The sequence below is a fragment of the Canis aureus genome, chromosome 2 (assembly GCF_053574225.1).
Source record: "Canis aureus isolate CA01 chromosome 2, VMU_Caureus_v.1.0, whole genome shotgun sequence".
Classification (NCBI taxonomy): domain Eukaryota; kingdom Metazoa; phylum Chordata; class Mammalia; order Carnivora; family Canidae; genus Canis; species Canis aureus.
Genome location: NC_135612.1, coordinates 72,208,485 through 72,233,016, shown reverse-complemented (window position 1 = coordinate 72,233,016; position 24,532 = coordinate 72,208,485). Strand labels below are relative to the sequence as shown.

The window sequence follows — 24,532 nt, the reverse complement described above, 5'->3', positions numbered from 1 at the left end:
TCCTTCTGTGTCCTTAATAAATATCATTTCCCCCCTCTCCTGAATATTCTGTGCTATGAATATTTTTCATAGCTTCTTTTGATTTGGTTATAAATAGAATCACCTTCCAGTTTTCTGCACAGATTGCTTATTGCTGGTATATAGGAAAGAGAGCAATTGTGTTTTGTTTTTAGCATCTAGCCACTGTCCATTGCTTCAGGGGACCCTGACAACCCCATCAGTGTGTTTCAGAACAGATGTGTGCCTTACACTCTTCCCCGTCTTCATTTCTTCCCCTGTTTTCTTGGCCCAAAGCGACCCTCTTCCATCTCCCCTGCCCTTGGTAGGAGCAGGCCACCTTCTCTTTCCAAAATTCTCTTTGTTCACACAGCCTCCTCCGCCTGCCCCCAAATGGAAATAGCTTCCTTGGTTCACCCTGTTTGTTAGGGCTGTGATGTCAGCAGGTGTCTGTCCGTGTGGGTTTTTCCCTGAGAAAGGAGATCTCCCTGCTTGTGACTGGCTTTTCACATGCAGCGGGTGTGCCTGAGATCTTCCCACAGCCTCCATGGTTTGGGCTCACCATGCTTTATTTAACCAGTTCTGTGCATTCCCATTATGCCCTTGTCCAATCAGTCCCTCAGGGTAGATTCTAGAAGCGAAGCTAGTGAGCAAAAGCAATCCATATTTAAATTCTTCACAGAAATTGTCAAACAGCACTCCAGAAAAAGTCATGCCAATTTGTACCCACCGAAAGTGAGTGAGAATAGCAGTTTCCCAGAGCCTTGCCAACAATGAATATTGAACATCTCTGCTAATGGGATAAGTGAGAATTCTCCTTCTGGTCCTCATTCCGTCCGTTAGCGACGAGGCCACACGCCTTGATGGCCACGTGCTTTCTCTTCTTTGGGGAATCACTTCTTCATAATTCATCCTAATTTTTCTATTGTCATGTTGCTTAAGGCAATCCTGATTTGTAAAGCATCTTGGTTCATTAAGGATATTAGCCTGTGGTCTGTGATATGGGACAAATATCTTCTCCCAGCCTGTGGTCTGATGTTCTTGTCTGCGATGCCTTCTGTCCGCAGAGCCTCAACATTGGTGCCTTCTGTGGCTGCTTAGACTTTTTACCTCCTTTACTATATCCTTTTTTTTTGGGGGGGGGGTTCTTTGTTTTGTGGTTCCTTTGTGTTTATTTCAGGTTGTAATCCACCTGCAAGTTGTTTCGCTGTAGGGATCTAAGGGTATATCCGGTTTTATTTGCTCCCAAAGCATCTAGTCCTTTACCCAGTGTGGTAGTTGTGGATTAGCTGGTGTCTGTCTCCACTTATGTGTGTTAAATTCCTGTCTGCCCTTGAATCTGGTTTTGGCCTTTCTCTTCTGTCCCATTGATCTGTTGAGCAGCCTAGTTTTCCTCCCTGTGGAGAGAGGCACAAGCTTCCGGCTTGAAGTTTTCAAACCAGATTTCATTTCAAGCTAAAAAAGATGGACTTCCTGTCAGAGGAGGACAGCTATTGTCTAGAGTGGGGGTGGGCGGAGCCCAGAAGACCCTGTGGGGGTGATCGCCCTCTGCTCCAGCTTTTCTAGGGTATCTTCATTCCTAGTTTCCATTTGGTCATTGCAGACCCATGGCCCCAAACCCGAGTCTTTATTTAACTTACAGGTATTGGCTTGCCACCTCCCCTGCCGAGCCTGCACCAGGGTAGCCAGATGAGCAACCCAGGAGCTTCTGAAGGCACAGTCCCTGATGCCTTTTTTTCCCACACCATGAGCCTTCATAGCGCTGTGCTCATTGGCAGCATCTCCGAGATCCCCACCATCCCGGCTCGTTGCACTGCTCCCTGGGGCTGTAGCCTTGGGAGTACTGCCCAGAGAACTCTTCTCTGTTGTACAGGCCTGGTTAGCTTTGTTCTTTGTTGTTTGGGGAGAATGAAAGGATCCCTAGAAGGGAAGCCGAGGCAGCCCGCCACTGTTGATATAAACAAAAACTTCACTGGGAATACCTCCCTCCACACCATGCAAGACTCTGGCCTGTGGCTTTGCAGGGACGCAGGTCTATGCACTGGGAGTGTGAAGAGATACTCAGTTAATTCCAGTTTACAGAGCTCGGGGGCCGTGTCCAAGGTAGCTTGGTGTGGGGAAGGATGGGGGACATGGGTGGTGGCCGGGCCGGGATTCTGACTTGAGCTCTCCCCGCTTCACTGCTATGATGGCCTGCGCCACAGGGGAAGTGTGGAAACATTAAGACAGGAATGGGTTTTAGTCAAAAAGGGGAGCATTATGATGGAAAGTACATGCTGAGGTTTTTATCAGAAAGTGAGGATTTCTGTATGTACATGTTGTAGCTTCCTAAATGTCACTAATTACCTCGTGTAGAACTTGCTGCTCATTATAGAGAATTTTCAAATGAATCTCCCTTGGTTCTCAGAACAACCCTGGGTGGTGGGCCAGATTCCCATCTCCAAACCCCTTTTTCAGATAGATGCCTTTGCACTGGGCATTCGACTCTCTTACCAACTGTGGGACCAGTTAGAAGACACGTGGGGCTGCTGAGCGTCAGCCCATAGGTGCAGGTCCTCAGGGTACCATGAAGTCAGCACAGGACCCACAGCTGTCTTGGGCAGACCACACGCCCTGCTGGACATCCAGGGCTAGGGGATTTGGCTGCAACCCAGTTCCGACCCAACACTGGCCTCTGGCACATCCTACGCCTCAAAGGAAGATGTTGTAGGAAAAGCCTCCAGCTGATGCTATCAGGAGCATCCAGGTGAAGACCGATGAACCTGCCATTTGCGTAAGATCTTGAATTTATATCTCAGGAACTAAAAGTTGGATGGCCAGGACTACTGAGGGCTGAAGCCAAAAGCTTAGAACAGATGGCGTTGGATTAATTTTTGCAAATTGTAAGAAAGGGAGTGCACAACAATCTGTTAGCTGTGTCGGCATCTGATTTTAATTTTTTAAATCAGCGTCACGGACTCTGTTAGTTACCGGATTCTATTAAATCTAAGATGCCATCAATTGAGTGATGCATCGTTATTTTTGTACCACTAGGGGAAGGGACAAAAAGCAACAGTGACAGCATTAGGCTGTAAGACACATTCTAATTTCAGAAATGTTCAAAAGAGCAAAAGCGGGTCCCACAGGATGGATACAGTGCAGCAGTGCCCCTTTGTTCACTTGCTGGCAGACCACGTCCCAGGGCTGGCATGTGTGGGCACCGAGGGATGAAGAGATGCTCACAGTCCCTGCTCCCCAAAAGCACATGGACTGCTCAGAGACGTAGACCCGCTAAACAGACTCGTTTCAGAAGTTTGCTGATTGATGGGTTCATTCAGTCACACACTATTTCTCGAGCACCTGGTATGTGCCAGGCACTGTTGTGGGCACTGAGGGCCCCCACAGTGAACCAAATTTCTCATGGAGCCCAATCCTTTCCATGGCAACCGATATGCACCCCAGCAGCCGTACCACACACTGCTGTGCAGAAATATTCATGCGTAAAAAATTTATGTTCTGACTGCCAGGCCCTCCTTCCAGGCTTTGCCATTCATCAGATCTGGGGTGAGACTCCGGAACCTACATTTTCACCAGCACTCCAGGAGGTCCCAGGACAGGAGGACTCCAAACCGGAATGTGACAGAGGGCTTCAGTGTTAATGACTTCGTAGTATCCCATTGTACAGATGTTCTAGAATACACTTAGTTGTTGGGTATTTAGCAAATATGTAGTTGGTTTTGTACTTTCCTATTGTAAACAGCACATCCAAGAGTGTCCCTGCAGCTATATAGTTGCATACCTCCTCCGTGGTTTCTGTAAGGTGAGTTGGGCAGAGATCCTTGGGCTGAGTTTTTAAGGTAAGGTAGGAGTTCACTGTGGTTCTCTGAACCACTACATCTGGCCCCAGAGCCTAACTGCCTGTGTTTCCTTCCCACTCATCAGCTGGGCATTTTTGAGCAAGTTCCTTGCCTTGCTACACTGTCTTCCTCATCCCTGAATGGGACAATAATAGTATCTACCTTGTAGGACTATTGTAAGGAGGAAATGAGCAGAGCCAGTGGCAAGAGCTGTGCACATGTTGGCTGTGGTGGTGGGGTGAGTCCTGATGCTGCATTGCAGGTGGAGCGGGGACTGTTTGCTCTGTATGCTGCCTGCGTTCACAGCTTGGGCAGAGCAGCGGCTCTGTGGACGGAAGCTCTGGTTGTGCATAGCCAAGCATATAATGACTTGATGCTGGAGGATGGACCTCATGTCACGAATCCAGTCTCAGCCTGACTCCCACGCTGCCCCTGGAAACATCTACCCACCACGCTGGTCTGGATGGTTTCTCTGTTTGTTTCTTTCCTCCCTGACATCCTGCTGCCCAAAGTGGGCACAAACTGTTAACTCCTTTACACACTGGACAAGGAGGGAAGGTCCTTTAGAACTTGGTTTTAGCCTTGCCCCCACCCCTGTGGGCTCTATGTTGTGTGTGACCGGAGGCTTCTTGTAGGAGGTGATGACCATCATCCCTCGGCCTTTAAGGGATGAATAGGAGTTTTCCAGGTGGAGAAGGAAGGAAGGGCTATTCCAGCTGATGAGCTGGTGTTGGTACAGGTGTGGCAGTGTGTTTGGGGTGATGTCAGTAGGTCATGGCTGGGTGTGGGGTGTTGGAGTAGGGCTGGATAATAAGTACGTTGAAAGGAGGGTGGCCTGCCGAGGTGGGCCCTGGTTCCTGCACATGGCGAGCCTAGCATCGTAGGGCTCTTGACAGTCTCCCTAAATTTCCTCGTGTCTACCTCTTTGGTTGTGCCTCTTTCCAGGGCTGAAATGCGCTCATACTCATTTCCTATCTTTTTAAAGGACTATAGCCATCTGACAAATTCCTTGCCTAATTGCTAAGGGCACAGAAGGCTTCCCCTTCAATTATTTAGCTTGTCTTGAAACTGGGACTTGGAAGGCGACCAGTCTTTCTTTACACGCTTTGTGGTAAATCCCTTCTGGGAAAGCAGATGCGACATCTCGGAAGGCTTTTCTTGCAAAAAGTTTGATGTGAAAGCGACCAAGTTATTAAAATAACTTAGTGGGCTAAGATGCAGCTCCCAGAATACGGGCTCGGTGCCTCCATCCCTCTGCTTCTCTTCTGTGTCCGCCTGGTGTCCTGTTCAGTCTGCCTCCTCCTCCTCGGCCCCCAGAGCTGATCCAAGTGCGGTATTTATCAGCCCTGCAGGCAATCAGCTAGCTGCCTCCCACCAGGGGTGGTGGGTCTAGGGCGGTGAGAGATGGAAAACTGGGCCTTGAATCATCACTGTTTTTTAGCAGACAGTAAGCCCCTGCTGTATGCAGGCGTCCGGCTAGACTCTGAATCAGCCGTGGAATCCAGGCTTCCTAAGCTGGAGGGGGCCTCAGGGAGTGGTCATTTCTCCATGGAATGTGTGGCTCTGTTGGTACAGGAGAAGGTTTTAGGCGGCACGTGGCCAGGCGTGTTTTATTTTAATAGTATTTAGCTCAGTGTGTGTTACAGAAAATATAACACATGAAACGTGTTTTTGTTTTGTTTTTGGTGGATGCTATATCATTTAGACCAAGGCTGAAAGTGTTTATACATTTTTAAAAGTCAGTAATTGTAAAGAAAAATATTAAGAAAATCAAGGTAAGTTGCAAAGGGGTGTGCTGGAACTTTTTTGGGGTTCCCCCAAAATATTCTTAATCACGGCTGCTAGAATTCTTTGACCTGTAACTTCAAGTGTAGACAAAACTGTGGTAAAATTGATTTTTTTAAAAATGAGCATACATTGTACGTATTTTATACAGAAGTCACAGCGGCCACACCCGGATGACTGACGTCTGGAGACCCAGCCTAGGCCCAACGCTACAGAGGGGTGGGTGCTGGCAGGTGCCACACAGGTGCTGTGCCAGAGGCAGGACATCGGGCGGGGCTTGGTGTGGAGGGACTGGCCGCCCTGGCCTGCTCACCTGTCAAGGAGGTGGTCGTGCATGGGTGTGGTCCTCAGCTGGGCAGGCAGGTGGCGAGGCTCTGTTGGAATTGCCAAGGAGCACCTGCTTCTATGAGGAGGCTCTGTAGGAGGGGACTTTGCTAAGTTTCAGGATCAGAGAACCAGAGTTTGCACTGAGGGGTCAAGGATTCGTCTGTGCACTCCCAGATACCGGCTCCAAATGCCCCATTTTCTCTTTTAGAGACGGCCAGTGTCTTTGAGGGCTAATGCCAGCTCTCCCTGGGCCAGGCCTTGTCTCCCTTCAGCAGCAGGTGGGCGGCCGTGCCTGTAGGGCACCCAGTTCAGGGGCTGTGGGCTCAGACAGGGCATCTGGACCCCAGGCAGCTTCCTCCAGGGGCCTGGATGGGTTGGGGCAGTTCACCAGCTCCGCCGCCGTGGGGCGCTGTGGCCAGAAGCCAAAGAAGTCCGCTTTTTGGCTCCCATTTAGGGACTGTTGGGTAGGCTGTTGTATTCCTGGTAGATTCTGCGCCCTTTCCTCCGTCCCTCTCTCCCTGTCCCTCCCTCTCCCTCTCCCCCTCCCTCCCTCCCTCCCTCCCTGTGGTTCCAGGGCATCAGGCCCAGTGGTGTGGACCACAGTGGTTACCAAGTGAAGTGATCCTACGGACCCGAGCTAATGTTTGGTGAGCGTGCATCCTGTGCGTAGCACTGGGCCAACTGTTTTTCCTTCTATCATCTCTCACTTACCTCTCAGGACAACACGAGGAGTTAGGAATCTCACGTTAAGAACGGACGACGTTGCCCCCACCTTCCCCTTCCAGCTCCCTAAAGGCTGACCTGCTCCAGCGCGGGGCGGCATCTTTTGTCTGGAGAAACCATGAGTATCTTGCTGGGGAGGAGGCCCCTAGTGCCCAAGTGTGGATGAACATGTTCTCTGCTTCCCGTCCTGGTCTAGGCAGCTGATTTTAGAGGCCCGTACCCACAAAGGTGCTTTTTTTTTAAAAAAAAAAAAAAAAAAAAAAAAAAGATTTTGCTTCCCTACCAGCAGAGCATCAAGGCAATTTTCTGGGGCCCAGATGGAGTCTGTTGGGTTTCAGGGAGGAAGCCAGACAGACGCTGATGCAGCCGCTGCCAGCACTGCGGGCTATTCATCAAGATCGGGAGGCCGCGGAGGGTCGGCAACGCCACGTCAAAGCCGGGAGCATAAGCGGGTGTCTATTCCTGGATGCAGAAACCACTCTGTTCAGCAAGCAGGGCTGTGTCCCTGCTGCGTCAGGGCCCTGCGTAGGGCCCTGGGGACGCCGACGTGGATGAGCAGGAGACACTGACCTTGAAGTTCACAGCACAATAGGCAGGGTTCAGGTAGATAGGACTCTGAGGGGTGGGCACCACTTCCAGGTTCACGATTTTGTGTGGGTCACTTAGTTTTGGGGGGTTCCCTTGTCCCCTTCTCTGAAATGGGAGTGGGATGGGAAGAATAAAGGCCATCTATTTCAAAGCCTTATGAAGGCCCTTGAGCTGAAACATACAGAGCTCAGAGCCCAGGGCCTGCCCCAGGAGCTGCCCAGTCCTCTGTCTCTCTGACCTGGTATGATGTTCTGTGCTGGAGGGAAGCCAGGGCGCAGGGGTACTACCTGTCTCCCTCCCCTTTCCTCCCACAGCTGGGCGTATAGCAGGTGCTTGCAAACTTTGTGCGTGTTTGTTGAATGAATGAACATGGCATTGGCCTTGGACGACTTGGGCCTTAGGTGGGGTGGAGACTTAGGAAGAAGGGTGGTGCTGTGGGCAGACGTGGAGGGAAGGAGCAGGGGTGCAGAGGAGGGCAGACTGGAGGCCCAAGGCAGGGAGTGAGGGGGACGGATTTCCATGGGAAGGGCTGGGCGCTGGCAGGGAGGCTCAGCTGGGCTGTGCTACACATCCTGACCGCCAGCTGGATGAGGTTGTGGAGGTCCTGAGGCCAGCTTTTGAACCCAGGTAGGTTTTTATTTATTTATTCATGAGAGATACAAAGAGAGAGGCAGAGACATAGGCAGAGGGAGAAGCAGGCTCCTCACAGGGAGCCCGATGTGGGACTTGATCCCAGGACCCCAGGATCACACGCTAAGCCAAAGGCAGACATTCAACCACTGAGCCACCCAGGCATCCTTTGCCCAGGTAAGAAGGGTTCAGTCTCATCTTCTCGAGCCTGGTGGCCGATTAGGACCTACTCTATGTCTGTGGGGAGGCAAGTGTGGGCCGTGGCCTCATTCTTACAGAGCTTATAGCCCGGTTGGGAGAAAAAGACCCCACAGGTAGGATGAGGACTTGATATAACTTGGGCTTTGGGAGCAGATGTAAATATTGGATTTAAGTTAGATAATTTTTTTGGCCAATTTTATAATCTTTGGAAGGCCGATGAAATGGACCTCCCTTCATCCTGGGCATGTGTGGGACATTCTGTGATTTAGAGTCCGGCCTTAGCTTCAGGTCCCGGACTCAGTACTTCTTACCAGGGCAGCCCTGGGCCCTGACACCTGATTTCACTGAAACTCTGCATTCCCGTCTGTAAAGTGTGAGCATAATTCTTCATTGGTAAGACTTGAGGGTCGAGTGTGATGGTCTGCGCAGAGCTGGCCAGGACCGAGTGCCCGCTCACTGCAGGTCATTTCCTGGGGAAAGAAGGCTGCCAGGATGTTGTGTGTGTTCGGGGGGGGGGGGGTGTTGTAAATTACTTTTGTCTTCTCTTTTGCACCCCTCACAGTTTTTCCTTGATAAGCTTTTTTTTTTTTTTTTTTCCTTGAAGAACATAACTTATAAAGAATAGGCCTGACAAAGCAATCTGCTTGGTTGAGTCTGTGTTTCTGTAGATTGGCCCTGTGCCCACAGAGGCAAGACGTCACATGCTGTCTTAAAGACTTGAAATTCCTGGGCAGCCAGGAAGAAGGGAGACACTTGGGCACTGGTACTTTTGCAAAGCCCTTTGCTCCATAAACATGAGCCTCAGGCTCTCAGGCCTCAGGCCCTCAGGCCTGACCAGCCTTCCAGCCCCAGGACCTTGGATGACATCAGGCCAGGGTGTAAACCACCAGTCTCCTGTTTCCTAGGTGCATGTTCTTGGGCCAGCTCTGCAGCCTCTTGCAAGCTCCCCCTGCCTCCTGCAAACCTAAAAGCATCCCGTGACACCACTAGGTTACCCATACCAGAAACCTGGGTGTCTGTCTGCCTTCTCCCCTTGTCTTCTTATCCAGGCCCTGGCCCTGGCTGGGAACTCCCCTGTCCTTTTCTGTGTCTCTGTGCCTGGGAATTCACTCACAAAAGAAGAGTGAGTGCTTATTATAAGCCAGGCCTGAGGATGGATGTTCCGAGGAATTTTCAAATAAGGTCCCAGTGTCCTGGACTTTATATTTGGTGTGTATTGTGGGGCCGTGTGGGTGGGTGTGGGAGAGAAGCAGTGAACAAGTGGAAAATAAATGAAAAATGCAAGTCCGCATTTGCTGCAGCTCCTGGAGGGACAGCTACAAGCTCACTCTCTCAGTTCCAGTTTTCCCAGCACGTGGTTGGCCCCCAGGAAATGTTGGCGAATGGAGCTGGGTGGAAGAGGGGAAGAGATTGGCTCCGCCATCTTGAAAAGGTGGACCTGCCCTTCATGGAGCCAAGCCCATAGGAAGCATTAGGATTCTAGGTGGGGTCCAGCTTATTGCAAAGGGCTGTGGAGAAAAGGGATGTTTGCGTGCATTTCCTGGAGTACAGAAGCTGGGGCTTGAAATCCTTATTTGCTTAGCAAGAAACAAATGCAAAATGGCAGCACTCCTGCTTAGGGAAAATCTGCTGGGTGTGAGCCAGCATTTGGGAGTACAAGTCAGTTGTCTGCATGGAGTCTGTCACCAGGAAAGACAGTTGCCCTACTCTTGATCTGAAATAGATGCACCATTGCCATCAAATCATTGCACGCTAGCTGGCATTCAACTTGGGATACCCTAGTGTTTACTTAGCAGCGTACGTGTCACCCAACCCACAGCTTTTCCAGAAAGCTGTCCTACAATGGAAATCATGCCTAATTTTCATTTGGTCACTCACTATTCTCTGGGTACCTACTCAGTACTGGGCTCTGAGGTAGATCGGGTCCAGGAGCACGAAGTTAATTAGCTCGGGTCCTTGCTTCTAAGGAATGAATGTTCAGAGAAGGTAAACTCTGGGTGGGCAGGAACTTCTGGCTGTTTGATGTTCCCAGTGCTGAGAACAGTGTCCAGGAGAGTGGAGGTATGACGAATCCTTCAATGAATAAATGATTGGGTGAAATGAATGAGTGACTGGTGAGAACAAGTAGAAGGTGATGCCAGCGCAGGGTGGCTAGTTGAGGGGGGAGCATGGGAGCCATGCATGCCCTGATGCAGATTACAGATGCTTCTCGGGGAGGCTTGTTAGCTGAGGAGGAAGGTATCCACAGGGCGTCCAGGCCCTCTGGTAGAGGGAGGCATAGGGGCAGAACCCATGCCCAGGAGTAGGGGGAGTGAAGGTTCAGGGGGCTGAGTGAGGGTGGCATTGGGGGGCTTCAGAGGAAGCAGACGCATGTGGGTAGCATGCTGTAGGCCTGGCTGGCAGGCTTGGGCTGGACCCCAAGGTGGGGGGACCACCTGAAGCCATCTAAGTGGAGGAGTGATATGATGGGGTGCCCTAAAAGACCCCATGGATGATGGGGCCATCAGGGCCTGGGATACAGGTGAGGCAGTCCTTCAGAGCCAGTCTTTGTCAGCTCTTAACTCACCTGGTGCTGCCGGAACATACTCTATGGATGGCCAGTTACTTACTGATACACACTTTTTGAAATAAGCATGTTTTTGTTAGCCTCCTTAAATGGCTTAAAGGTCCTTTAAGTGACTGAATTTTAAGAGTTGGTCCTTTCAAACTTCTCATGCCATTAATGTGAATGAGGCAGAGAAGTTTCTTGTGTCATTTCCTCACGTCACGTCAAGTGCATGTTGGGAAGAATCCAGACCCGTGTTCTAGGCCTGCTCCATTATGTACTGGCTATGTGACCCAGGGGCAGTGGTAGTAGGGATGTGGAAGGTAAAGGAGATAATGCATGTGGCACACCCAGCATGATTTAATTCCCATCCTGTTGGAGATGGTGGCATCTGGCCCCTAGAGTGACAGTGCCCCGTGTTGTCTTGATTGACTGAACTTGCTAATTAAAGTTGGCTCCATGAATGAAGCTCATTTCCTTCATGCCCATTGGGATTTAATGGGCACATGAGGGCACTGATTTGTGGAGTGAGCTGTGTGACCTTGCTCAGCTCACTCTTAAGGCTCTCTGAGCCTCAGTTTCTAGTTTCTTAGCGTATGAGCTGAAGACCATAATCATTCCCATCTCATTGGGTGTTGGGACAGACATGAGAAGTCCAAAGCTAAGAATTGAACCAGAGTTTTCTGATTCCTGGTTTTGCAACCTCAACCTAATTTATCTGAAGTTGTGTTTTTGAGATAACACCTTATGTGTCCTTTTAGGGACTCTATGTAGGGTAATCCTTAAAAACAAATGAGGAATAATGTGCACACCTTTCTTTGGCAAGTCTTGAAAATTTAAGATATATCATAATTGGGGATGAGTTCAGCTTGGCTGGCTTCCCTACATGAGTTGCAGGGTTGTATCTGAAAGGAATCATAGCCTGGGTCAGCCTATGTCTTTCAGGCAGGGTAAAGCGGGAGAAGACACTGGAGAAGCTTCCACTTCTGCTGACTATTCAGAGCAGATGTTCTTGACCCTGGCACCCAGGCTGCATGTTGGAATCCCCTTGGCTGCTTTGGAAATCTATCTGTGTCCCACCCCAGATCAGTGTCATCTGGACTATATCTGGGCATTCTCTCAATTTTGTTTTTGATTGTTGATTGCACTCTATAGAAATACACTTAATTTTTGTATACTAATCTTGTATCCTGCCACCTTGCCGACTTCATCTATTCTAATAGTTTTGTGTTTTGGGTTTTTTCCTTCGTTTTTGTTTTGTTTTTTGTAGATTCCTTAGGATTTTCTATACATAAGATCCTGTCATTTGCAAATAGAGATAGTTTTATTTTTTCCTTTCTAATCTGGGTGCTTTTTGTTATTTTATTTTATTTTTCTCTGGATAAACCTGTAGTACAGTGTTGAATAGAAGTAGTGAGAATAGACATCCTCACCTAGTTCCTATTTCAAGGGGGAAAGCTCTCAGGCTTTCACCATTGAGTAAGATGTCAGCTGTGAACATTCTGTAGATGCCCTTTATTGGGTTGAGGAAGTTTCCTTCTGTTCTTAGTTTGTTGAGTGTTTTTATCATCCCCGGGTGATTTCATCACGTGCCTTTACACATCTATTGAGATGATCGTGAAGTTTTGTCTTTTATCCTATTATTATATTCATTCATTCCATGGATTAGGTTTGGGTGTTAAACCAGCTTTGCATCCTAGGATCAATCCCACCTGGTTGTGGTGTATGGTTCTATAGTATTTTGTTGTGTTTTGGCTTATAGACACCCCAATCTCTGCCTCCATCTTGACGTGGTATTGTCCCTTGTGCTTGTCAGTCCCCAGATTTTTCCTTTTTATAAGGACACTGGTCATTTTGGATTAGGGCTACCTTAATGACCTCACTTTAACTTGACTGTATTGCTAAAGGCCTTATCTCCAAATAAGGCCACATTGTGAGATATTGGGGTTAAGACTTCAATATATGAATTCCTGATATGCATATATCAGGAACATTTTCCAGTATCCTTCTTCTGACATTAATTTTCAAATGCATTTTTAGCTGGGGTGGAACATTTTTAACGAATGAAATCTTATCCCGAAGCCCATATAGAACCCTCAAAAGCAAATTAAAGTTGGGGGGCAGCGTGCTCAGACTTCAGACAAGTCCAGAGCTGAGTAGAGTTGGCCATTGCTGTTGTTTTTGTGTGCGTGTGTGCATGGATATGCAGGTATGGGTTAATCAGTATTGCTAATTAGTAACATTAACTAATGAAGTGATTAATAGTCAATAGTCAGTTGTCCCAGATATTCCCAGTTTCCAGGAGTCTGAGCCCTTCTATAAATGTTGAAGGAACCATGCACTCACCGGAAATAAATGATTTTTAATCTCATCTTTATCTTCTCCAAGCTTCACAATGAACACATAATACTTAATCATTATACTCACCAATATTATCAATAATCAAATTATTAATTAATGAGCCAGTGCAACTCATGCTGTACTCACAATAACTCAACCTCATGAGGTAGGTACTATTTTCCTCATTTTTCCAGGTAAGGAAACAAGCTCAGAGAGGACAAGTAACCTGCCCAGGGGAACACAGCCAACAAGGGGTAGGGTCTTGATTCTAACTCAGTCTGATACTGAGCCAGCCCTTGAGAACACTCTACTCCACTGCCGTTTGGAGGTTCTAGAACATGAAGTTCCATCAGTGGAGCATAGGTGTGGATAGGGTCTATTTGTAGTGAGCACCAGCAAAGTATGAAGTTTTCTGCTGTGTTATTTAAAGTTGTTTAGTGTGTCCCTCTTTAATTTCTTTTAAGATACTTATTTATTTTGAAAGAGAGAGCAGGGTGGGGAGGGGCAGAGGGAGAGGGAGAAGCAGACTTCCCACTGAGCAGGGAGCCCGACATGGGGCTCCATCCCAGGACCCCAGGATCATGATGCTAAAGGTGGATGCTTAACCCACTGAGCCACCCAGGTACCCCTCCTTCTTTAATTTTAACTCTGGTTTCTGGGGCACCCTGGCCTCCATCTGTGTTCATCTGTTGGGCTACTTTAAACAGAGGGGTGTAATACAGGGAAGCAGGAGTGGTTAGAAGGTGGAGGAGCAGGGGTCTCAGCTAGGCCTTAGGTTTGACCCCAGAGTCACACCCCAGAGTTGCCCTCTGGGGAGCTGGGGGGTCAGAAGCCATTGTGTCCAGGGTGACTCCAGCCACAGCTGTAAGCAGGGATGATGACCAGACACCATATGCACCAAGGCACCCCCTGTCTGCCAGGCTTATACCAACAAATGGGCACCCTGCTGTGCCACTTGAGTCCCCATTTTTCCTAGAGTGAAATCTTGTATGAATGAATGAATGAATGAATGAAATGTATGATGGATCTAAAATCACATGCAGAGCGATAGCTCCAAGGGAGTCTGGGAAATGTTTCTGGCTTTCTGGCCTCTTGCAGTTCAGGATGGCACATTTGGTCCCCCTTTGGGGTCATTTTGTCCGGGTGATGTGAGTGTGGATAGGCTGAGTAGTGCTGCCATCTCAAATCTTCAAGCTCCTCACAGTGAGTTCCCTGATTCCTGGGTTCTTCCTGGGCTTGCAGCAGTACTGTCTCCAGGGTATGAGACGACTTCAGGAGCTGGGTTACATGGGATGCAGGCAGGAAACACAGCCTGAATCTGATCCTGCTCCTAGTAGGACAGCATGCCTTCTTCCAGCCTCATTGCTCAGTCAACCTGAGTGAGCCCCGACCTGGGTGAGCCCTGACCTGGGTGACCCTGGCTCGAAGGCCCTGGGAACACAGGGCCTTTGCAAGCACATGTCCAGTGACGTGGAGGAGACAGCGCTGCACATGGCTCTCTTCCGGGGCAGGAAGTAGGAAGTCCCTGAAGCAAAGCAGCAGGCAGCTCCTTAGCCTGAAAACGAGGGGGTGGGGGTGGGGAAGAAGCGGTGGTCCTATGCCAGGGGAAATCTGGCGGTGGCCGCCCAGTGGGAGTTTGAGTCCTGGAGCAGAGGAGGACCGCACCTGGCAGGCTGCAGAGTCAGGCCGGGTGGAATCTTAGCCCCTCATTTCACCTCCTTGAGCCTCAGTGTCTTCACCTGTAAAATGGGGTTGTTGATTATATCCCATGAGCTTGTTGAGGTTCAGGACAAAACTCTGTTTAAATGGCTGGTGGAAGATGAGCTGCTGCATCTCCCATCACTTGTTCAATCCCCGAGTGCCCTCTGCCAGAGGTTATGGCCAGCTGGCCGGCGTGGAGGGGGATGAGGACCTGAGCAGTGGCTTGGCCTCTCTGCCTCTATTATTTCTTGTACAAGGTGTGGGAAATGAAACCTCCCTCTCAGGGGCTCTATAGGGTTAGAGGGATGACTCTTGGCTGACACTTAGCATTTCGAATAGTTTCCTATGGTGCTTCCCTCATGCCTGCTCCAGAGGAAGGTATTATCACTGGGATGCTGAAATAGGATTTCCAAAAGTGCTTAAATATTCTTCTGGTTATTTGGGTTTCAACAAACCAAAATGCAGGTTTTTAAATGTCTGCTGGGAGTCTGAGCTCTTCTGTAAATGTTGAAGTAGTCGTATACTCAGCGTGAAATTTTTCCCATATCCACCATTTCTCGATTCCCATGACACCAGTCTCTGCCATGGTGTTGGGTGATAACTTGAAAATGTGTGTAAGAACGTCCATGAGAGCTGGAAGTGCTCTTGGGAAGTGGTTTGGGGGAGGAGCCGGTGCATTGGGCTTTCAAAGGTTTGGGTTCAAATGCAGGCTGGCTGCGGCTCTCCACACCTGTTTTCTCCATTGTAAAATGGGCCTTAAGATGCCTCCTCAGGTGGGCTGTGGTGGGTGATGTGATGATATCTGGGGCCTAGATTACGTCACTCTGCAAAGTGCTATGTACATGATGGCATTTTTATTCAGGTGGGGCAGGCTGGGCCAGGGAAGTGCCCATCCCTGGAGTGGGCTGGGTCAGCTCTGATGACATTCCATAGCTTGAGAATAGGAGAGAAGTGGTCCCCGAGGAGACGAAGCAGCCCTGCCCCAGCCCCCACCAGGCTCCAAACAGATGGACCATCTGTCTTTCTTCTGTGCCTCTCTGGGTTCTGCTGGTCCTGCTGGGTCAGCTCATATGTTTCCTCTTTCATGGAAGGTGCCTCTCTTGCCTCTGGGCATCCACAGTGGGCTATCCCTCCTCTTCTGTTTCAGGTTGTGACCACTTGTGGGCACCTCACCCCTGCCTTGCTGGACTTGAAGACGTGATGGGAGAGGTTGGGGCATGATCTGGATCTGGTCACCTCTCTACCCCTGGGCCTGAGCAGTGTGTGCTAGGGCATCACAGTGTTTCTTGCTTGTGCATGTGGACATCCATCTCCCGGGCATGTGCCCATTGCCTTCAATCAGGGATAGGCACTCAGCCAGGCCAAGCTCTCAGGAGGTAGAAGAACACTAAAGCTTTGCCAGCACAGAGTGCCTGGTCCGTTGGGGTGGACACATGTGCCAACACAGCATGACCAGGGCTGTGAGGAAGGGAAGCTCAAGGTGCCACCATGTGCAGAGAACACCCCCACTGGCCTGAGGGTGGGATGTGATATCAGGGCCAGCTGTCCAAGCATGTAATGGTGAGGTTTGAAGAAGATGGGTGGGTGGGAAAAGGGGGAAGGAAGGGCATTCTAGGAAGAGAGCATCAGCTAGGTTTGGTGGGGCAGTGCTGCGTAACAAAGGAGCCCTGAACGATCAGTTCTAGGTCACGCATGCTCTGGTGCAGGTATCCTAGGCTTTCCTCTAGTGGGTGATTTCAGGGTCCCAGCACTCCTGCCTGCTCACACCATCATCTCAACACATGGCTTCTAAGGTCCCTGCAACCAGGGAGAGAGAAGAGGAGTCACTTGGGCTCTTCTGTGCCTCAGCCCTATAGTGACACAAGTCACTGCTGCTTGCACACCGCTGGCCAGGGCTGGTCATGTGACCCCGCCTACTGCAAAGGAATCTGGGAAGTGGAGGGAAGCAGGTGGGGGATTTGCTGAGCACACAGGGAACCCACTTGCCAGAGGTACCCGGGCCCCCAGAGAATGCAGCATCGATGGGAATTACAGTCCTAGGACTCCAGCTCTGCCAGAACTTAATGAAACACTGACTCCCCCACCCCAACCCCAACTATGGGGCATCAAAATAATGGCTGGAAAAGGGATTCTTTTTTTTTTTTTTTAGGATTTTATTTATTCATGAGAGACACAGAGAGCGAGAGAGAGAGGCAGAGACACAGGCAGAGGTAGAAGCAGGCTCTGTGCAGGGAACCCGGTGTGGGACTCGATCCCAGGACCCCGGGATCACAACCTGAGCTGAAGGCAGATGCTCAACTGCTGAGCCACCCAGGTGTCCCTAGAAAAGAGATTCTTGGAAGGATAAGAGCTCAGGGGGGTAAAGGGAATCTGGTTATAATAGGTCGGGAAGGATTAGGTGACTTCTGTTTTTAAGGAATTGGGTATAACATTGGTCCTGTCTCCTTCATCTACTTCCATCCCTTTCAGAGTATAAATAACGTGGAGTACGTATGGTAGGCTTTTTCATATGAAAGTGAACCCTTTCTGTTTATGAATCTTCTAAGCCTTTGAAAGAGGTTGTGCACAGAGTTACCTTCCCGTTACTTCAGGAGATGCTGGCAGCGGTGGGGAAGTGGGACGGAGGCCTGCTCATGAAAACATCCAGAGAATTCATGCTCAGCCAACCTCCCCATTCTTACTGGCAAGGGCTTTGTCTCTGCTTGTGATTTTAATTTAGATTCCTCATTACGATTTTTGGTGTTCTTTTGGGCCACATTACTTCCTAATGAGCTTCTTGAGCATCATTTGTATAATGCAGATTTATCTTACTGAATTTATTACAAAGATCTTTCTTCAATTCAAAAGCGGTAGGATTTGCTGTCTTGAATTTTATAGGTTAGTAGATTGTCAGCACTGAGAGATGAACAGTGGTTGGGAGTTCATTTGAGCTTTGTTTCCTTTAGCTATGAGAGTGCAGCGGTTGGCTGGCTCCTTGGCAGCCTCTCGGGTCTTGAAGTTCAGCGCTGTCTTGTAGACGACACATAGCTGCGTCTTGTTTACCCACCCACTCTGACAGTTCCCATCTTTTCATTGGTGCAGCTAGACCACCGATGGTAGAGTGATTATCGATATAGCTGGAGTCAGATCTACCACATTTGTTACTTTTCTATTTGTCTACTTTTCTGCCTTCTGTTTTTTTTTTAAAGATTTTATTTATTTATTCATGAGAGATGCAGAGAGAGGCAGAGACATAGGCAGAGGGAGAAGCAGGTTCCCTGTGGGGAGCTGATGAGGGACTCAATACCAGGACCCTGGGATCACAACCTGAGCCGGTGGCAGATGCTCAACCACTGAGCTTCTCAGGTGTTCCTCCTTTTGTGGTTTTATTTTTATTTTTTTAAAGATTTTATTTATTTATTCATGAAAGACACACACAGAGAGAGAGAGAGGCAGAGACACAGGCAGAGGGAGAAGCAGGCTCCATGCAGGGAGCCTGATGTGGGACTCGATCCCAGGTCTCCAGGAACACACCCTGGCCTGAAGACGGCACTAAACCTCTGAGCCACCTGGGCTGCCCCTTTTGTGGTTTTAACTGAGCATCTATGTGTTCCCATTTTCTCTGCTTCCCCAGCAAATGGGTTGTGCAGGCACACCTCATTTTATTTAGCTGTGCTTTATCGTGCTTTGCAGATACTGCATTTTTTTTTTCCAAATGGAAAGTTTGTGGCAATCCTCAATCAAGCAAGTCTATTGGCACCTTTTCCCAACAGCATCTGTTGACTTTGTGTCTCTGTGTCACATGTTGGTAATTCTCAAAATATTTCAAACTTCTTCATTATTATTACATTTGTTAGGGTGATCGGTGATCTGTGATTATGACCTGCTGAAAGCTCTGATGATGGTTAGGATTTTTTAGCTATAACATATTTTAAAATTAAGGTACGTACATTGTCCTTTTAGACATATGCTATTGCACACACAACAGACTATAGTGTAGCATGAACGTAACTTTTAATATGGATTGGGAAACCAAAGGGAGTCATTTGACTCCCTTTATTGAGATGCTGACTTTATTGCACTGGTTTGGAACCAGACCTGCGATATCTCCAAGGCATGCCTCTACTTCTTTTTTTTTTTTAGCTTTTTTTTTTTTTTTTTTAAGTGGTGGCCTTAGAATGTGCAACAGACATGTGTGGCCAGTCCAAGTCCCTTTTCACATAACACCATGTGACTCCACGTGTAGTGGAGGCACCTTTGACAAAGTCTTCCTGTGCCCTTTCTCCCATCCCACATCACGCCACTGTCATTCATGTCACTCTTCTAGATGCTGTCAACACATAATACATTGTTGCTGTTATTATTTCGGACACGGTTATCTGTTAGATCAATTAAGAATAAGAAAAGTAAAAGTTTTTATTTTTCCTTCATTCTTTGTCTAGCTCTCTTCTGTCTCCTCTGTAGATCTGTATTTCTTTAAAAAATAAATTTTTTTTTGTTTTAGATCTGTATTTCTGACCTACATCATCTTTCTTCTCTCAGAACTTATTGTAACTTTTTCTTTTTGCAAGGAAGATCTACTGGTGACAGATCTCTTCAAATTTTGTCAGAGAAAGTCTTCACTTTGAAAGATAATTTCACAAGGTATAGAATTTTAGGTTGGTGGGATTTTCTCTCAGCTGATTGCACTCCATTCTTTGCTCGTTTGCATGGTTTCTGAGAAGTCTGACATAATCTTTACTTTTGTTCCTCTGTAGGTAAGGTGTTTCCTGCCCCCTGGCATCTTTCAAGATTTTTTATTTGTCTTTGATTTTCCTCAGTTTGAATATGATCTGCGTAAGCGTCAGTTTCTTGGTATTGATCTTGTTTGGTGTTCTGTGAGCTTCTTGCGTCTTTGGTTTGGTGTCCGACATTAGTTTTTGGAAATCCTCTGACATTACTGGTGCAAATATTTATTCTCCTTTCTCTCTCTCTCTCTCTCTCCCTCCCCTTTCTGGTATTCCCATTACACATTTGTAATTATCCCACAGTTCTGGGGGTATTCTGTTTCAGTCATTGTTTTCTTTGCCATTGGGTTTGGAATGGTTTTATGGACTTCAGACTCACTGAGTATTTTCCCCAGCTGGGTCCAATCTACAGTTCCTTGGAGGTGAGGTGTTCTTCATTTCTATTATAGTGGGTTTTTTTTTAAATCTTTAAGAGCATTTCTTTTCAGTCCTTTCTTAGAACTTCCATGTCTGCTTACATTAGCCATCTATTCTTGCATATTGTCTACTTCTTCTGTTAGAGCCCTTAGCATGTTAATTATAGTTATTTTAAAGTCCTGGTCTGATAATTCCAGCATCACCACCATATCTTAGCCTGGTTCCGATGTTTGCTATGTCTCTTCAAACTGGGTTTTGAATGCTTTGTATATATGCCTTGTAATTTTGTTGTTGTTGTTGAGAGCTGGACAGGAGGTATTTAGTAAAAGGAACCGGACTAATTCCCATGGAGGTTTCTGCTCTGGTAGGGTTGTTATTCTCAGTATCCATCTGTCTGCCTCTCCAAATTTTGCCGTGTGATCTCAGTTCTCAGATGGATATAAGAAAAGTTACTGATTTTCAGTTTGTTCAGTCTTCTCCTTGTTGTGTGGATGGGAGTGATGACTTCCAAGCTCCTTATGTGCCAGACCAGAAACTGGAAGTTGGATTCAGTTATTTCTATGTTCTCCCTGCCTCCCTCCTTCCTTCCCTCCACCTCTTCCTCTCCTGTTCTTTCATTTCTTTTCCCCACCCTTCCTTCCTCCTGTGTATGCCCCTACCCCCTTCTCATTGGGCAGGACTTCGCCAAAGTGGCCGCAGGTTAGGTGACTGCACAGTGTTGCCCTGATTGGAGGTTTCTCTGTTTTTTTTTTTTTGGATGGCATCATGAGTTCAGACCTGAGCTCTGTGCATGTTGGCTGTGAGGTCTGGTGTTTTAGGAGGCCTCACTTCCCTGAACTTGGCTACACTTTACTCCTTTGAGACATATCAAGATGGACATGCTAGGGCCAGGTGACAGAGGTTATCCAAAGATTCCTGGGCCCTCTGGCCCTTGATGAAGGTGGTATCCTCACAGTGTCCAGCTGTTGCTATGTCAGCTGCAGCCCTCCACCTGGCCCTGAGCTTCACAGGTGACCATGCTTGTTCTGTGACTGGGGTGAGGATGACAAGTGACAGTGGCTGGTGATGCTGCCACCAAAAGGAAGGTATGTCTGACTAGAGACAGGTGCAGTGGCCCATAGAGGAGTCCCATTTGTGCCCTTCTGTGGCTGTATTTAGGACACAGAGGTGGCTTCCTCCTGATTGATGTGTGGAGATGTTGAAAGGAACAGACAGGCAGAGGTCTGTAATGAGGGGGCTTTGGACAGGAGAGGCTGTGAGCATCATAGGGCAGGGCAAGGTGTGGCTTGCTCATTATTGTGGCACCATTGTACCTGTGGGTAGGACCCAGGCAGTAATCTCATGCTGGACATATTCAACCGGCTGAGCTCCTCTGCTCACAGCTCTCTTTCCCCAAGAGCGAGACCCAAGATCCTTGATGCTCAGTGTCTGGTCTTTGAGCTATGGTCATGTTTAAATACCAAGGGAGCCTGGCTGGCAGGGGGAGGGGCCAACTTGCAAGTGAGCTGAGCTCACCATCGGGTGTCCCCGCCTCTACCCACATGCATGCCAGTGTTTTTTTTTTTTTTAAGATTTTACTTATTTATTCATAAGAGACACACATAGAGAGGCAAAGACATATAGAGGGAGAAGCGGGCTCCTCTCAGGGAACCCGATGCGGACTCGATCCCCTGACCCGGGATCACACCCTGAGCCGAAGGCAGACGCTCAACTGCTGAGCCACCCAGGGGTCCCTACATGCCAGTTCTTATGTGATTATGCTTGGCTTTGTGGAATAAGGTGTGTTTTTACCAAGGACTCAGGAAACCTGTCTCTTGAAGGCTCTCTTGTGTCCTTCTGCCTAAACACTGTAACTGAACCATGGGTGGGTGTGAAAGGAGTACGTGACGCTGTCACATCCAGAGGACATCCAAGGAGGGGTCCTGATGTTTTGGGCGCCTGCTTAGAGCTGGCACTTTGCTTGGCACTGGAGACTGTAAATCAGGTGGTTTATAAATGGAGGAGCTGAGAATCCAGGGAGCAAGGGGGAGCAAACAAGTAGGCTAGGCAGTGGGGGGCCAGCAGCGGGCCTTGTCAGCCAGACTTCCCACTGCAAGATCCTGTTGGCGCCCTCCCCCGAGGCAAGGAGGCCTGGGAAGCTTGGTGGTTATTACTGCCATTGTCACTGGTATTGTTAATTTTCTACCCTGGGGTGAGATGTGGGGATTTCCACTTCAGAAGGTAGCTGGGAGGTGAGGCAGAGAGACTGTTGAAGGCTTTTGAGGTCCAGAGGTCTGCAGGTGGCCAGACAGAGGGACCCCGGAGGGCTCCGAAAGGCATCTGGTGGTAGCACTGTGGGGCTTGGGTGACACCTGAGAGGGCATCAGAGGGACTCTGGTGGGTAGCACTGTGGGGCTTAGGTGGGGCCTGTGGGGGCGGCAGGTGGCTATTCTTTTGTCCCTACTAGAGACACACAGGTACCACCAGCCAGTCTCCCATGGTGGGATGAACTCCCAGGGCACCACACCTGGAACCTGGTGTCAGTGAAGGCTCCCCTCACTCCCTCCTCCCAGCGTGTCCTGAGCTCTCTGCAGCACACACTACCTGCGGTGCCCTGTCTCCACTGCAAGCACCTACCGCCTAGGCAGTAAAGATCTCCACAGATGAAGAAACTGAGCCCCAGAGAACTCAGGTGACTGACCCCAGATCAGAGGGACCCACTTGGGATTTAGATCCACATCTCCCAGGCAGGCTCTTTCCCAACCATGTGTAACTTACTGTGTTCGGGCCTCAGTTTCTCCATCCATGAGATGGGGGTAATAGTAGGACCTGCATCCCAGTCATTAGAGGTTTGCTTGAGCAGCCTTGTCCTGCATGAGGCTGGTTGTGGTGTCTGATGTAAGCGTGTGCTCCAAAAACATTTGTCATTCTTATGTTACCCGGAGAAGAGAAGGCTCTGGGAGTAGGGCTCGGTCTCCAGATTACTGATGGGTCGCTCTCTGGGGAAGGGAGAGGCAATCATTCTGGGTAGCTTCTGAGTCTTGTGAGGGGCCCAGGGGAGAAGTCACAAGGGGCCCTTTTTTTGGTTTGTTTCTTTTAGGCTTGAAATCAGAGGTGATTTCCAGGGCCATAGGGGCTGCCCTAGGGCAGCAGGTGTCCCCACGGTGGGGAGTGGGCTTTCTGTCACTGGGAGAATGTGGAGGAGGGACCGAGGAGGGGATTTCCGTGGGGCCTGGAAGGCCACGAGGTGACAGGTGGGCCTTGGAGTCCCAACTTCTTGTGCTGAGAGTCCTGCATCTGGAGGCTGATCTGGTCTTTGTGTGTGTGATTTGTTCCTCACAGTGAAGAGCCCGTTTCGGGGATACTTCGTGGCTTCCAAGTACATGTGGTCCTTACCTATGTGCCAGTGAGGGCACCACACTGACTCATGGCACCTGAGGCTGGCCACTGATGCTCCTACCGGGCATGCTGCACACACACACTTGAGGTGTAGCCCGTGCCCTTTTACTCCTCCACTCACTCCCTTTCCTTCCAGAACAACCAGCTTTTCAGCAAACCCAGCTGTGTGATTTCCTGGTGTGTGTGTCTCTAAGGCTCCATTGCCTCATCTCTAAATCGGGAGAACCTCTATGCTGCCTCCCCCTGGAGAGGCTCCGTGGCTCAGCTGAGGTGTGGTGGGCCAAGGTGGGCAGCTGGTGGGTGAGTCTGAGAGGTCACCTGCCCATGCTGGGCAAGCTGCAGAGCCCTCTGAGCCTGGTGCCCCCAGGGGAGAATAGGGCCTAGGGCCTGACAGTCCCCCCTGCTCCCAGCCTGCCACTGTGTGCTTCCCGGTATTGATGTGGCAATATCATGCAGCAGCCGGACCTTCCAACACTGGAGACCCATGGTCTTCACAAGATGCCCGGGACCCCTCTGTGAGAATTCCGCTACGCAGGCTGGGGAGACTGGTCTGCACATCCCAGAAACGCTTCTCCTGCACATCTGGGATTTTCCCATCCTGGGTGGGACTGCTGGGCTAGTGGGTGTGTGTGTGTGTGTGTGTGTGTGAAGTGTGTGGTATGTGTGTGTGTGGGGTGTGTAGTATATGTATGTATGTGGTGTGTACTGTGTGGGTAGTGTGTGTGGTATGGGTGGTTGTGCATATGTGTGCTGTGTGGTGTATTTGCGTATGTAGTGTATGCACATATGTGTATATAGTATATGCACGTGTATATAGTGTGTGCAGTATGTGTAGTGTGTGTGCGTGTGTGGGAAGTAATGTGTGCATTTGTGTATACTGTGTATGCTGTGTGCATGTGTGTAAAGTGCATGTAGTATGTGCATAGTGTATATAATGTTTGTAGTGTGGGTATAATGTGTATATAGTATGTGTGTGTATAGTGTGTGTGGCATGTAGTGTATTTGTGTATGTGTATAGTGTGCATATTGTGTTCTGTGTATAGTGTGTGTTGTGTGTGCATATATGTGCATATGTGTGGTGTGTGTAGCATGAGTATTTGTGTGCGGTGTGTCTGCATGTGTTTGTAATGTGTGCATATATGTGCGTGTGTGTGGTGTGTAGTACATGTGTAGTGTGTGTGGTGTGTAGTGTGTGTATATAGTGTGGGTGGTGTGCGTGTGGTGTATAGTGCATGTGTAGTGTGTGCCGTATGTGTAGTGTGTGTGGTGTGGAGTGTATGTGTGGTGTGTGTGTGTGTCCATGTGACTTAGACAGCACGGCCGCTGTCCCGGAATTCTGCACACTGCCCACCTGAAGC

General features: G+C 49.0%; 1 protein-coding gene across 5 annotated transcripts in view; it reads left to right on the top strand.

The window, feature by feature from the left end:
• Positions 1–24,532, top strand: part of JAKMIP1 (janus kinase and microtubule interacting protein 1) — a 140,568-nt gene that overhangs the window by 33,460 nt on the left and 82,576 nt on the right. Inside the window, exon 1 of one of the 5 annotated variants that reach the window (XM_077878715.1) lies at positions 3,675–3,796. The exons of the other annotated variants lie outside the window; for them this stretch is intronic. The gene's annotated coding sequence lies outside the window, so the exon portion shown is untranslated. Of the gene's footprint in view, positions 1–3,674; positions 3,797–24,532 lie in introns of those variants that run through there. 5 annotated transcript variants of the gene reach the window in all.